The sequence below is a fragment of the Haliotis cracherodii genome, unplaced genomic scaffold (assembly GCF_022045235.1).
Source record: "Haliotis cracherodii isolate W230 unplaced genomic scaffold, xgHalCrac1.p SCAF_2, whole genome shotgun sequence".
Classification (NCBI taxonomy): domain Eukaryota; kingdom Metazoa; phylum Mollusca; class Gastropoda; order Lepetellida; family Haliotidae; genus Haliotis; species Haliotis cracherodii.
The window spans coordinates 73,236,645-73,251,363 of record NW_027266275.1 but is presented as its reverse complement, the minus strand read 5'-3'; the positions used below and the strand labels follow the sequence as shown (position 1 = coordinate 73,251,363).

Sequence of the window (14,719 nt, the reverse complement as noted above, 5' to 3'; positions counted from 1 at the left end):
CCTCCATGTGACTGTCCCCATAGGCCCACCCATCCTCCATGTGACTGTCCCCATAGGCCCACCCACCTTCAATGTGACTGTCCCAATAGGTCCACCCACCCTCCATGTGACTGTCCCCATAGGTCCACCCACCTTCCATGTGACTGTCCCCATAGGTCCACCCATTCTCCATGTGACTGTCCCCATAGGTCCACCCATCCTCCATGTGACTGTCCCCATAGGCCCACCCACCTTCCATGTGACTGTCCCCATAGGTCCACCCATTCTCCATGTGACTGTCCCCATAGGTCCACCCATCCTCCATGTGACTGCCCCCATAGGCCCACCCACCTTCCATGTGACTGTCCCCATAGGTCCACCCACCCTCCATGTGACTGTCCCCATAGGTCCACCCACCCTTCATGTGACTGCCCCCATAGGTCCACCCAACCTCCAAGTGACTGCCCCCATAGGTCCACCCACCCTTCATGTGACTGCCCCCATAGGTCCACCCACCCTCCATGTGACTGCCCCCATAGGTCCACCCACCCTCCATGTGACTGCCCCCATAGGTCCACCCACCCTCCATGTGACTGCCCCCATAGGTCCACCCATCCTCCATGTGACTGCCCCCATAGGTCCACCCACCCTTCATGTGACTGCCCCCATAGGCCCACCCACCCTCCATCGGACTGCACCCATAGGTCCACCCATCCTCCATGTGACTGCCCCCATAGGTCCACCCACCCTTCATGTGACTGTCCCCATAGGTCCACCCATCCTCCATGAGACTGTCCCCATAGGTCCACCCACCCTTCATGTGACTGCCCCCATAGGTCCACCCACCCTCCATGTGACTGCCCCCATAGGTCCACCCACCCTCCATGTGACTGCCCCCATAGGTCCACCCACCCTCCATGTGACTGCCCCCATAGGTCCACCCATCCTCCATGTGACTGCCCCCATAGGTCCACCCACCCTTCATGTGACTGCCCCCATAGGTCCACCCATCCTCCATGTGACTGCCCCCATAGGCCCAACCACCCTCCATGTGACTGCCCCCGTAGGTCCACCCACCCTCCATGTGACTGTCCCCATAGGTCCACCCACCCTTCATGTGACTGCCCCCATAGGTCCACCCACCCTCCATCGGACTGCACCCATAGGCCCACCCATCCTCCATGTGACTGTCCCCATAGGCCCACCCACCCTCCATGTGACTGTCCCCATAGGTCCACCCACCCTCCATGTGACTGCTTCATTGCCCCTCCACGTGTAAGGCTTTCCAGGTGAGCCCCACCCTATGTGAAAATGTACAAATGAGCCCAAACCCATCATCCAACCCCTATTTGAGGCTGTCCCACATGTCCCACCCCATCGTCCCACCCCTGTGTGAGACTGTCCAGGTCAGCCCCACCCCATCACCCACCCCATCACCCACCCCTTTGTGAGACTGTCCCACAAGTCCCACCCTATGATCCACCCCTGTGTCCCACCAGTCCCACCCCATCACCCGCCCCTGTGTGAGACTGTACCACAAGTCCCACCCCATGATCCACCCCTGTGTCCCACCAGTCCCACCCCATCACCCGCCCCTGTGTGAGACTGTCCAGGTCAGCCCCACCCCATCGTCCCTCCCCATGTAAGGCTGTCCCACCCCAGTTGCCCCCTGTGCTCTCCCCAAGGTACAGAAGGGCACCTTGCCATTCATCTGGTTAGCTTAGCAATTGGTCAGTGTCATGCTTGACCTCACATCCCAGGCCACTGCTCGCTCATGTGTGTGATAACAAGGTAATTTGCTTGTAGCTGTCAGTTCTAGTCTGATCTATATATGATGTTTCAGCAGACTGTGAGATGTGATAGACAGCCAGGGCAGGCAGTCAAGGTAGGGCCAGGGGGGGGCAAGGGAATTATAACAAGAGGACTGCTTCCACCAGATAGATGTACAGTTGGATTTCAACATCTCAGATAATTAGAAAATGTTTTAATGCTAGACACAGTCACCTTCCATAATATGAATTGTTGACACATTTCTATAATAAAGTCAAGATTATTATTATCTTGGCTCCCTGATCATCTCCCACTTAAATACAACTCACGTTTAATCCAGTGTGTGGTTAATAAACTTCAACAAAACAAGATAGGTGTTATGTAAACGTGGACCGGCTGTCGAGTTAAGTGTGATGCAGCGAGAAGACTAATACAACACTTACTGCTGGTGACATTGTCTGCTACATCATGATGATATATCCTCTGATGATGGCGATAAATCCTCGTATTCCCCTCCTGTACAGGGTTGACAATCTCTACTTCTATCTGACACTGGAGAATAGTACCACTTTCCGTTCCGATAACCCAAGCACGTCGCTATCGTGTTCTGCACACACCAGTTTCCGAGAGGACTAAATGTCCAACAGAGGTTTGCTTCCTCGCAGCCTCCAGAGTAACCAATAACGGCTGTCACGACCGAGGTAGATGTTATCACATTGATTCTGAACTTGTGTTATCAAGGGGCTGGCACAGCTAAGTGGCAGTGATCAGAGGAACCAGAGATGTTTCTGTAGCAATAAGGAGCGTATCACTAGTAGATGCTTCATTCCATAGCAACTCTTATCCTTGGCAACCAGGTATATGGCAAATGTTCAGTTTGGGTTGAGTCGGATTGTCATTCACCGTTTTCTTTTGGTCAATTATGACCCATCCATCATTCCAGTTCGGACACTGACCAAGTTGTGTCCATCATTTCATTACGGATCCAGGTTATACGAGTGTATATCTTAATGGGCTGCCTGTTACACGTCTGTTGGTGTTGCTTAGCTGTCTGTTCTGGTCATGAATAGACTTGACCAATCAGTGACAGTTTCCTACCAAGAGATGAGATTGTATCACTTTAATGAAAGGGAAGACAGGTATTAGTGTTGTCGCCAACTTGTCAGGTCAATACAGACATAAGTACTCTCTCACGCTCCTCGCTCAGTTGGTTTGTGAGGCCGCACAGACGTCGCGACATAGATAACACGTAAAATTCACTCACCCGTGAGCGAGATAATAACTCAACTTTTGGCTGATTCTCTGGGCTTTATTGATGTGCATCAAAGGAAACATCGCTTTGAATTGCGTGTTATTGGGATAGCAGTTTGGAGAAGCTTTCAAGCACTTTTAGAGTGTAATTCAATAAATGCACTGATTAGAGATGCTGTCCATTAATACATTGGATATATTGTGTCTTGTTAAGCAGATGGACACCTGAAAAAAAAAAATCAAGGAAATGAAATTTAACATTGGGAAAGAAAATTTATGGATGTCAACTTTTATACAACATTTCAGAGTATATGCTTACTCCTTCATTTAACCTGATGAAGGACTAAGCATATACTCCAAAATGTGTTCCTCATAATAAAGAAGTTGATATCCATAAATTCTCTTCCTTATGTGTACTTCTAAATGCCCTTCAAAGACCTAAAATTAACATTGTTTTGTTAATATTAATTTGCAGTCGGTAAAACGAAAGTGCAAGAACTAACTGTATTACTCAACAAGGCTAGTCCAAGGCACTGTGTTGTTATCATTGCAATACCCAGGGAACAGTTCAGAACGTAACCTGGCAAGTCTAGCCAGTAAGGTCATAATGTGTAAGAGAACATGTCAACATCGTAAGATGTGCTGCGCCTCGGGGTACCTCTAACACCTGGCCAATTGTCTCAGGCTTGCAGACAAACATTAATGTCTTAATCGCATCTTCTACAGACAATTTTATACTTAAAATGACAAAACACGGATGTAATGGAGTACTTTTCCTAGATGTCTGTCCAGTACGTGGCATTCACTGGCCTGGAATTACTTCATCCTCATCCACTTTGGCAGTTTGGTAGCCTAGTGGTTAAACTGTTAGTTCGTCACGCCGAAGACCCGTGTTCGATTCCCGTCATGGGTACAATGTGTGAAGCCAATTTCTGGTGTGATATTGATGGAATATTGCTAAAAGCGTCATAAAACCATACTCATTCACTCACTCACTCATCCACTTTAAATATGACTGTGTGTGCGTCAGCCTCCTCTTTCATTCCGATTTTAACATTGTGTGTTTGTTGTTTAACGCTGCATTCGACAATATTCCAGCTACATGACGGTGGTCTATAAATAATCGAGTCTGCACCAGACAATCCAGTGATTGACATCATGAGCATCGATCCATGCAATAGGGATATGATGACATGCATAACCCAGACAGCAAGCCCGATCACCTGATCCTGTTAGTTGGATGTGATGATAATGGGTATGACTCTGAGGGGTATTGCCCTGACTATCATCCTTGGTTTGTCCACACCCTGTAATTAAGAAAACATATCAAATAATATATTATTAATTATTTTAATATTATCTTAAGCTAACATGACATTCCATTTAAAGCAGTGTTAATCCCAACTCACTTCATCACTCATTTCTCTTCCAATTGTAGTGGTGTGGTGGTAGAGTGTCTGCAGAAGGTCGGGGCTTCGATCCCTGGCATCATCATACCAAAAGACACCATTAGTTGTCATTTCGATAAGCAGGCTCTCACAGTCCCTGAAACATAATATTTTCCCTTTCACCCAGCCCTTACTGTAATGCTCTAGCTCTAAATGAAGCAAGTCTAGATTCAGGGACTGAAGAATGTCTAATCTCACTGGTTCTCCTTCTCAATATAAATGTATTTGATTTTTTCTATCAAAATTATGTATTTTCTCAGACTAGGCGTTAGTCTGCCCACTTGCCTATCTACATGTAATCATTCTTGTCTTCCTTCTCGCCTTAATCCTTTTGCTTTCACTCTAACAACAGATTTCCCTTCTTATATATCTAGACATGATCTCCCTGTATCTAATCTCATCGACTTGCAAAACTCACACAGCACTTGTGAAGATGATTGCATACAGAAGCAAAAATACAACTACAAGTGAACAAATATGAGATATTCCCTGCTGCTAACACTTTGACGTAAATGGTTGCCACCATGCAAATTTGTTATTTGATTTGAACAAGCCATGTATTCAGTAAGTTAATTTAACAATAATGAAACTAGTTCGACATGTCTATGTTCTTCTACCATGAAATTGAAAATGCCAACTTCAAAAGAATTGGTTGCAAAATGATTCTTTGCAAAAAACGTGTAACCCTGAAGCATACATAGTTTCTGTATATTGAATCAGGTAGCTGACTAGACATAATACAGTCAAGTCCCGTCCACTGCACACACTTTGTCAGAGAAAAATAGGCAATTTAGAGAAGTGTGCAATCAACAGGAGTTTCAATTTAGTCAAGTAAATTGTTAAATTAGAAATAATCTGTGGTCATTAATATGCAAAAGAAGTTACAGTGTAAAATAAGTTATATTTATCCACATTTGTTGATTTTTTTTAAAGTTCAAAACAATTCAGGTTTTCCTGCATTCAAATACATTTAAATGCAATTACACTCTATGTCAATTCAACAAGAAGGCTTAGTAACCAATATGCAGACTTTCAGTGGCAAAGGTGAAGGTAAATTACAAAAAGTTTCAATAATTTTTTGAAACATGTAGCTCTGTGCTTGGGTCATGTATGCATATAACACATATGCTACTCAAAAGAAGTTAAGGAGCACCCGATTTTTTCAGAATACTACAGTTAATCTGGCATGCAATGACAGATTAACTACAGTCATATGAAAGAATCGGATGGTCCTTAAAACCTTTTATTGAGTAGAATATATGCAATTAATAGATGTGGAAATAAGTGGTGTGAGCAGATCCACACAGTTATTGAGAAGACACATCAGCTGATGCTTCGTGATGGAGGAACTTATGGCTTTTCCTGCATTAGTTGTGAATGCGTCTACTCTAATCTATCGGTAAGACAGGAATGTAATATAAGTCTCTCAAATGAAATATCTCCTTGTTATCACTCCAAACTCCATTTGCTTTGAATCCAAAAGCATATGCCAAGGTTCACCTGATACAATAAATTGCGCTGAACTATTTTAATGATTGTATCTTGTGAATTGTTTCGGAAATATTCATAAAATGGCAACTAAATGAAGACTTCTTGCACCAAGAGAGCTCTGATCAGTCAATAAAGTCAAGCATAAAGGCCAGGCTGGAATTTGAGCCACTGCAATGGAAACCTGGTACTCTCTCATGCTTCATGGACATAGCTCCCCTGAAATATTAATTGGTACGATCTTGCACATATCCCTCGTCTGTCCTTGGGCGAGATTGGCGAGAAGCTATGATGGTTGCTACGGTGACATTTCATGTTCTGTTTAAAAATAAAAAAATTATATGATATTTAGCATGATGGTCAGATTTCAAATGCGCAGCAAAGGAAATGAAACAGCTTCTTTGTGTGTTTTTTCCAAACTCATGACAAGGTTAGATCACCTCATTGTGGAGATGTAGATTTGTCTTTGTCAGCGGAGACCTCAGCCAATGTATCATATTCATCCATGGAAGAATTTAAGTCTGACAGTTGTCACCATTTTCATCAATGGTTCACCAGACAGCCATGGAGCAAATGGGAGCTATGATGCAGATGTTACAAGGTAGATAACTAATGATTATTTGCTGTATATTAACAGGTATTGGCCAATTGGGGATATACGAGCTTGTGTCCGGCTTTATCAATGATTTACCACCTCATCCATTCATGGGACACTCGCACGCTCGCTCGCTCACTCACTCACTCACTCACTCACTCACTCACTCACTCACTCACTCCTCACCCACCCACCCACCCACACACCCAACCAACCACACACCCAACCAACCAACCAACCAACCAACCTACAACACCACTTACCATGGTTCACAAGCCTGTGACTGCACTATGGTATCTTCCAGCATAGATGCATGGGTAACTAACAACATAGACTGTATTTACTGATGAAGCACAGTTCAAATAATGGAAACCGGCTTGTTAGTCTGCGTTATCAATGGACCAAATGAACTGCAAGATCTCTTGCATGTGCCCATACTGCAATCAATAAACGGCTATAGAAGAAGTGAGAAAATGCTCTGCAATAAGAACATTGGACCGAGATTGCTTTACAAGAGACTTGTCTATGTTCAACATTTAATCAAGTTTCCCTAATAGCTTCCTATTCATGTTAATTATTCAACATTGTTGCGTAAACTTCCCTAGTGTCTACACCCCCTGCTGAGATGTCATTACACGCAGGAAGACAAAAACGGTTATGTCATTTGTGTCCTGTCTGTCTGACAACTAATCATTATGTCACCTGATTACCTGACTTGTTGTCACTACGGTAGTATTTCTGGTCGCAAATGTCAACACAAAGCTGCTATTTTTGTCACCTGATCATAATAAAGGAGAAAATTATCAGGCTACTAATTACCAACCACAAGTGTTCATTGTGCACAATCTTCAGGATTGGCGACAAAGAGACGCTAAGAAAGGGATTGTGGGATGATGTCGACCTTATTAGGCGCATCAATTTGAGAGGTTAACTTCTGCTCTGTAGAAATGGAAAAATATATGATTCCAAAATTTTAAGATCATTTTCTCAGGAATTGTCACTATCAGATATTCTTCAGCAGGTTCGAAGAGGCTATTGTGACTCTTTCCTCTGGAGAATCAGTGACTAGCTTCTGTTGGTCATTCCAAATACAATCTGTCCAGGGCCAAACTCACCCAAGTCATTTATTTTTTACTCGGGACCCTGCAGTTGGAGATCCAAAATAAATAAAATAAAATTGGCACCATACAAAGCAGTAATGGGCAAGTCAATTATGTTTTAGTTTCAAGACAAGAGTTGCAAACAAAAATCACTCGTAATCCATCAGACTTCTTGTGCATTTCTGTTTTTCTGATTTTGGTCCGATTCCCAGTTGTTGCAAATGAAAGAAGCTATAGGTTTACATCTTGTATCATGGTGCACACAGGCTTGAAAAGGACTTGAATATTTGAGTTTGCGTTAAAAAGACTGTAAATTGGCAAAATAAGCAACATGACTTGAAAAGACCATGAATTACACCCTAAATACACTTCATAAGCAATGATGCTGCATCATAACAAGTAATTCCAATTCTGTAGCTGATTTTGCATACCTCGTTTGCATGATGATGCTAGAATTATGAGTATTGTACCAAAAGCAATGTGACTGCGATCTGCGAAGAGTTACTTCCCGTTATATTACATCACATTATATATTTGGATTTGAAAAAGCCTTGAATTTGTTGATTTCTTATCTGTACGAACCTGTTATGATTTGTGGAAATGAAGAAATAGAAATTAATTTGTATCCTTTGTCAAACACTGGAGCAGGCAGATGAATGATGAAAGTACAGATGGACAATGCTGCTCCATTGCCATAATCAATCAAGTGATGTAGTCATTACAGCCAGCCTCTCATCATGGCATTGTCACCTACCTTTGTCAGGTTTCACTTATTTCACACTTATTGTTTGTTTGTTTGCTTATGACAATGCTAGTTAACGGGTAACTGAAAGAATCTAGAGGTCAACAGATGCTCACAAGTGATGAGGTATACTGCATTTCTACTGGACACAGCACCCGTGAAGATCCGGATAGAACAGGTCTTCAGCAGCCCATGCTTGCCCTAAAAGATGACCATGCTTGTCGTAATAGGCGACAAACGGGATCGGGCGGTCAGGCTTGCTGACTTGGTTAATGCATGTCATCGTATCCCAACTGTGTAAATTAATGCTCATGATGTCAATCACTGTCTGGTCCTGACTCGATTATTTATAAACCGCAGTCATGTAGCTAGAATATTGCTGAGTGCAGCATTAAACAACAAACAAACATACAGGACACAGGGACCGCAGCTCACCCATTTAAGCCCGATCTTACTGATCAACAACAAACATATTCCAGAGGAATAAATGCTGATCTAAACCAACAAGTTGATGTCCACAGATGAAGCCTTTATTGACAACCCTTTGCCATGTTCCACGTCTTCCAGAAGCACCATGCAAATGGCTGCCAATTAGATTGATGTCTGTCCTATCTGCCCATCAACAATGCTTGTAACAAGCACTGAACTGATGACAACCATATAGTTACGAAGAAGCCCAATTCTTGCATTTTTCACACTGTTCAGTAAATGAAATTTTCATTGTATGAGGTCATAAAGCTGCCAGTATGATATATATTTCATATTCCACTGTGGTAGTGGTGGAGGCTAGCAGCAGAAGCTAAAGTCAGCAGATATTTGCCATAGTAACCACACAAGACACCATGTATATTACACATTCTGTGTTCTTAAAGTATAATATTTCAAATTTCAAGGTAAGCTTTATCATCTATTCTGAGATTGAATGGAGGGTCGACATTAGATTTCTTTGATGTGGTATGTGAAACATTTGTCTGAAACTGATAGGTAGACATTCCAAACCTGCAAGAGAGTCATTTGCTCCAGTGTTCGTGAACTTCAATAATGAACACAGGCCAATTAATCACATACTGAAAACACCAGCCTCAAGTGATGAAGTTATCCTGGTGTGACATTAGTACAAGAATTCATTCAATTATAGATCCACAGCATCGGTTCTGTGCCCTCAGGCCAGTATGTATGTAAAAGCTAGAACTAATATCATATATCTGCATTTTCACTGAATCCTAACATATGACTTGCTGTGGATCTATAATTGTATGAAACTTTGTATAAATGTTGCACCATGATAAAGATTGAGAAGTCTTGGCATGGCAATGATTCCTGACAATGCTAGAGGACAGGGTGAGAATGTGACTTTAATGAGAGGTGGATGGAAGGAATGCTTGGTATTTGAGTTGTGCCAGGAACTGGAATGTCAGGTGTTAAAATTTGATGAGAGCTGTTCGGAGTTTTCTGCTCAGCAAGTGAGATTGGTTAAATGTGTTGTACAGGGCTGTGTAAGTGTGGATGAGAGACTGAAGGTCATGTGTTGTACAGGGCTGTGTAAGTGTGGGTGAGAGACTGAAGGTCAAGTGTTGGGTTGTACAGGGCTGTGTAAGTGTGGGTGAGAGACTGAAGGTCATGTGTTGTACAGGGCTGTGTAAGTGTGGGTGAGAGACTGAAGGTCAAGTGTTGGGTTGTACAGGGCTGTGTAAGTGTGGGTGAGAGACTGAAGGTCAAGTGTTGGGTTGTACAGGGCTGTGTAAGTGTGGGTGAGAGACTGAAGGTCAAGGTGTTGGGTTGTACAGGGCTGTGTAAGTGTGGGTGAGAGACTGAAGGTCAAGTGTTGGGTTGTACAGGGCTGTGTAAGTGTGGGTGAGAGACTGACGGTCATGTGTTGTACAGGGCTGTGTAAGTGTGGGTGAGAGACTGAAGGTCAAGGTGTTGGGTTGTACAGGGCTGTGTAAGTGTGGGTGAGAGACTGAAGGTCAAGTGTTGGGTTGTACAGGGCCGTGTAAGTGTGGGTGAGAGACTGAAGGTCAAGTGTTGTACAAGGCTGTGTAAGTGTGGGTGAAAGACTGAAGGTCAAGTGTTGGGTTGTACAGGGCTGTGTAAGTGTGGGTGAGAGACTGAAGGTCAAGTGTTGTGTTGTACAGGGCTGTGTAAGTGTGGGTGAGAGACTGAAGGTCAAGTGTTGTACAGGGCTGTGTAAGTGTGGGTGAAAGACTGAAGGTCAAGTGTTGTGTTGTACAGGGCTGTGTAAGTGTGGGTGAAAGACTGAAGGTCAAGGTGTTGGGTTGTACAGGGCTGTGTAAGTGTGGGTGAGAGACTGAAGGTCAAGTGTTGGGTTGTACAGGGCTGTGTAAGTGTGGGTGAGAGACTGAAGGTCAAGTGTTGTGTTGTACAGGGCTGTGTAAGTGTGGGTGAGAGACTGAAGGTCAAGTGTTGTGTTGTACAGGGCTGTGTAAGTGTGGGTGAGAGACTGAAGGTCAAGTGTTGTACAGGGCTGTGTAAGTGTGGGTGAAAGACTGAAGGTCAAGTGTTGTACAGGGCTGTGTAAGTGTGGGTGAGAGACTGAAGGTCAAGTGTTGGGTTGTACAGGGCTGTGTAAGTGTGGGTGAGAGACTGAAGGTCAAGGTGTTGGGTTGTACAGGGCTGTGTAAGTGTGGGTGAGAGACTGAAGGTCAAGTGTTGGGTTGTACAGGGCTGTGTAAGTGTGGGTGAGAGACTGAAGGTCAAGGTGTTGGGTTGTACAGGGCTGTGTAAGTGTGGGTGAGAGACTGAAGGTCAAGTGTTGGGTTGTACAGGGCCGTGTAAGTGTGGGTGAGCGATGATGTGTATACTTCATATATCTAGACACCACCAGGGATTGTTGGCTTGTTGAGACACAAGTCGGAAACATGCACCACATTTGTATCATGTCATGACTGGAAGTTCATACTCACAGCTCAAAATTGCTTTGCACTAAACCATTGACAGCCATCTCTCCATGGTGGCTCTATCATGGCTCCATCATGGCTGCAGCTCAGTGACTGGTAGTTACCACACACATGTATTGAGCACTCTATTGATGTAGGAGTCTGGCACACTATGGAACCAGCAGAGAGACAATTTTTCTGTGGAATTTCTGCTCTCTAGTTACTAGACAGTTTCAGATAGTGTTCAAGTAAAACACATATGTTGCAGGAAATATGTACCAACAGAGTCTGTTTGTAGGTAGATCAACGGTTTTAATTTTTTTCAAGTAATCTTAAGATTTCTTGACTAGTGAGTGAGTGAGTTAGTGAGTGATCGGTTCAACGCCACTGTGAACAGTATTCCCTTGCTATTGTGAACTTCAACAGAGCACTAACTTGGTAAGTAAAGCATGGCTCCCAAAATTTACTTACATTTTTAATAAACTCAAATTTCCCAATGACACTTTTTTTTACCATCTCAAAACACATTATCAGCTGATCACCGCGATCACATAACACCGGAAATACCAGTCAACAAATCCGAACTGAATTATGCAATTTAATCCCATTATTGTACTATCTGGTTATAAAAGGTATTCATTGTTTATCTGGATTTATGTTTGTATTATATTTTATTAATTTTATTCAAAATTTCATTCATGTATACTGTTTTGTTTGTCATCTACCCCCTACGCCTCCACCTCGGTTAAACCGCTGATCGTCTATAATGCTCACCAATTATTTAGACCACAAAGGTGGCGTTGTAGCAAGGGATCACCATATATCACAGCGTGTCAGCTCAATGTAGGAGGAAAGCCCAAAGTGCTTCAGGTCTCAGATGTTTACCACCTACCACAACCACGTGTATGGTGCTGACAGACCAAGAAACATAATCCTGGCAAACCAGGATTCGAACCAGGCAGCTCTACACAGCTAGTTGTGTTGCCTTAGGCGACTGGACCAGTTGTACCCCCTCCTGACTCATTGTGGGTGTGATAAGAATCTCAGGGCCAGGACTTGGAATGATGACTCACCAACGTATGATTTCACTGCTTGAAAACACAATAGCAGAAACTGACACATTCCAACCTTTGGAGTAAGTGTTCTCATCTATTAATTAAGCATGGACACGTCCACTATGGTTTACCTGGGTATTTACATTGTGTGTTTCCACATTAAGGATAAGATTAGACAACAAACTTGGAAAATGTGACCATAGCAGCTGGGATTTAAAACAACGGAAGTTCAAGGTGTACTCCAGGCATGTTATATAGGTAGGGATTATAAGGGTGTACTCCAGGCATGTTATGTAGGTAGGGTTTTAAGGATGTACTCCAGGCATGTTATATAGGTAGGGATTATAAGGGTGAACTCAAAGCATGTTATGTAGGTAGGGATTATGAGGGTGTACTCCAGGCATGTTATATAGTAGAGTTTTAAGGGTGTACTCAAGGCATGTTATATAGTAGAGTTTTAAGGGTGTACTCTAGGCATGTTCTATAGGTAGTGATTTTAAGGTTGTTCTTAAGACATGTTATATAGGTAGGGATTTCCAAGGTGTACTCAAGGCTTGTTATATAGGTAGGGATTTTAAGGGTTTACTCAAGACATGTAATGTAGGTAGGGATTTTAAGGTTGTTCTTAAGACATGTTATATAGGTAGGGATTATAAGGGTGTACTCAAGGCATGTTATATAGTAGAGTTTTAAGGGTGTACTCCAGGCATGTTCTATAGGTAGGGATTATAAGGGTGTACTCAAGGCATGTTATATAGGTAGGGATTATGAGGGTGTACTCAAGGCATGTTCTATAGGTAGGGATTTTAAGGATGTACTCAAGGCATGTTATATAGTAGAGTTTTAAGGGTGTACTCAAGGCATGTTATATAGTAGAGTTTTAAGGGTTACTCCAGGCATGATCTATAGGTAGGGATTATAAGGGTGTACTCAAGGCATGTTATATAGGTAGGGATTATAAGGGTGCACTCTAGGCATGTTATATAGGTAGGGATTATAAGGGTGTACTCCAGGCATGTTATATAGGTAGGGATTATAAGGGGGTACTCAAGGCATGTTATGTAGGTAGGGATTATGAGGGTGTACTCCAGGCATGTTATATAGTAGAGTTTTAAGGGTGTACTCAAGGCATGTTATATAGTAGAGTTTTAAGGGTTACTCCAGGCATGTTCTATAGGTAGTGATTTTAAGGTTGTTCTGAAGACATGTTATATAGATAGGGATTTCCAGGGTGTACTCAAGGCATGTTATATGGGTAGGGATTTTAAGGGTTTACTCAAGACATGATATGTAGGTAGGGATTTCCAGGGTGTACTCCTGGCATGTTCTATAGTTAGGATTTCCAGGGTGTACTCAAGGCGTTTTATATAAAGGTAGGGATTTTAAGGGTTTACTCAAGACATGATATGTAGGTAGGGATTTCCAGGGTGTACTCCAGGCATGTTCTATAGTTAGGATTTCCAGGGTGTACTCAAGGCATGTTATATAGGTAGGGATTTTAAGGGTTTACTCAAGACATGATATGTAGGTAGGGATTTCCAGGGTGTACTCCTGGCATGTTCTATAGTTAGGATTTCCAGGGTGTACTCAAGACATGTTATGTTGGTAGGGATTTTAAGGGTTTACTCAAGACATGATATGTAGGTAGGGATTTCCAGGGTGTACTCCAGGCATGTTCTATAGGTAGGGATTTTAAGGGTTTACTCCAGGCATGTTATATAGTTAGGATTTCAAGGGTGTACTCCAGGCATGATATGTAGGTAGGGATTTCCAGGGTGTACTCCAGGCATGTTCTATAGTTAGGATTTCCAGGGTGTACTCAAGACATGTTATGTAGGCAGGGATTTCCAGGGTGTACTCCAGGCATATTCTATAGTTAGGATTTCCAGGGTGTACTCAAGGCATGTTATATAGGTAGGGATTTTAAGGGTGTACTCTTATATAGGAAGGGATTTCAGCTACATAATAACTTCATACCAAACCTCAGTGTAGATTTATTTGATAAGGGCAACCGTATTCAACAGTTGGAGACCAAATCACACACATATTGATAACATATATCACAAAAACGTATTTAGACTTTTTTTCTGTTGAGATCGCCCACAGATGGTGTCTACCTTGTGTAACCAAGGTCACCTCATGTCATATCTGGCTGTCCAGCACTAATGTATCTGATCCTCATGTAAGGACCCTATCTTGCCTTGCGGCATCGGTTGTTATGAAATCTCATCCATGAAATGCACCTTTTGAGAGGGCCTTTAATGTATTGTACGACTAACTGTAATTCAATCCCAGCATGCCACGCTCAGTGAATTCAACAACTGCAGCAATTGCCTGCAAAATCTTCCCGTATTTTTTCTCACCTTTTGACTTGTCATTGTTAATCAGTATGGA

General features: G+C 42.9%; 2 protein-coding genes across 2 annotated transcripts in view; one reads left to right on the top strand and one right to left on the bottom strand.

Annotated features, from left to right (window-relative positions):
- The window catches only part of LOC139469615 (uncharacterized), a 36,585-nt gene extending 34,220 nt beyond the window's left edge, over positions 1-2,365 (bottom strand). The window contains exon 1 of the mRNA XM_071251833.1: positions 2,193-2,365. The gene's annotated coding sequence lies outside the window, so the exon portion shown is untranslated. The remainder of the gene's footprint in view (positions 1-2,192) is intronic.
- LOC139469616 (U3 small nucleolar RNA-associated protein 6 homolog) overlaps positions 1-14,719 on the top strand; it is a 172,842-nt gene that overhangs the window by 90,527 nt on the left and 67,596 nt on the right. The gene's annotated exons all lie outside the window — the stretch shown is intronic.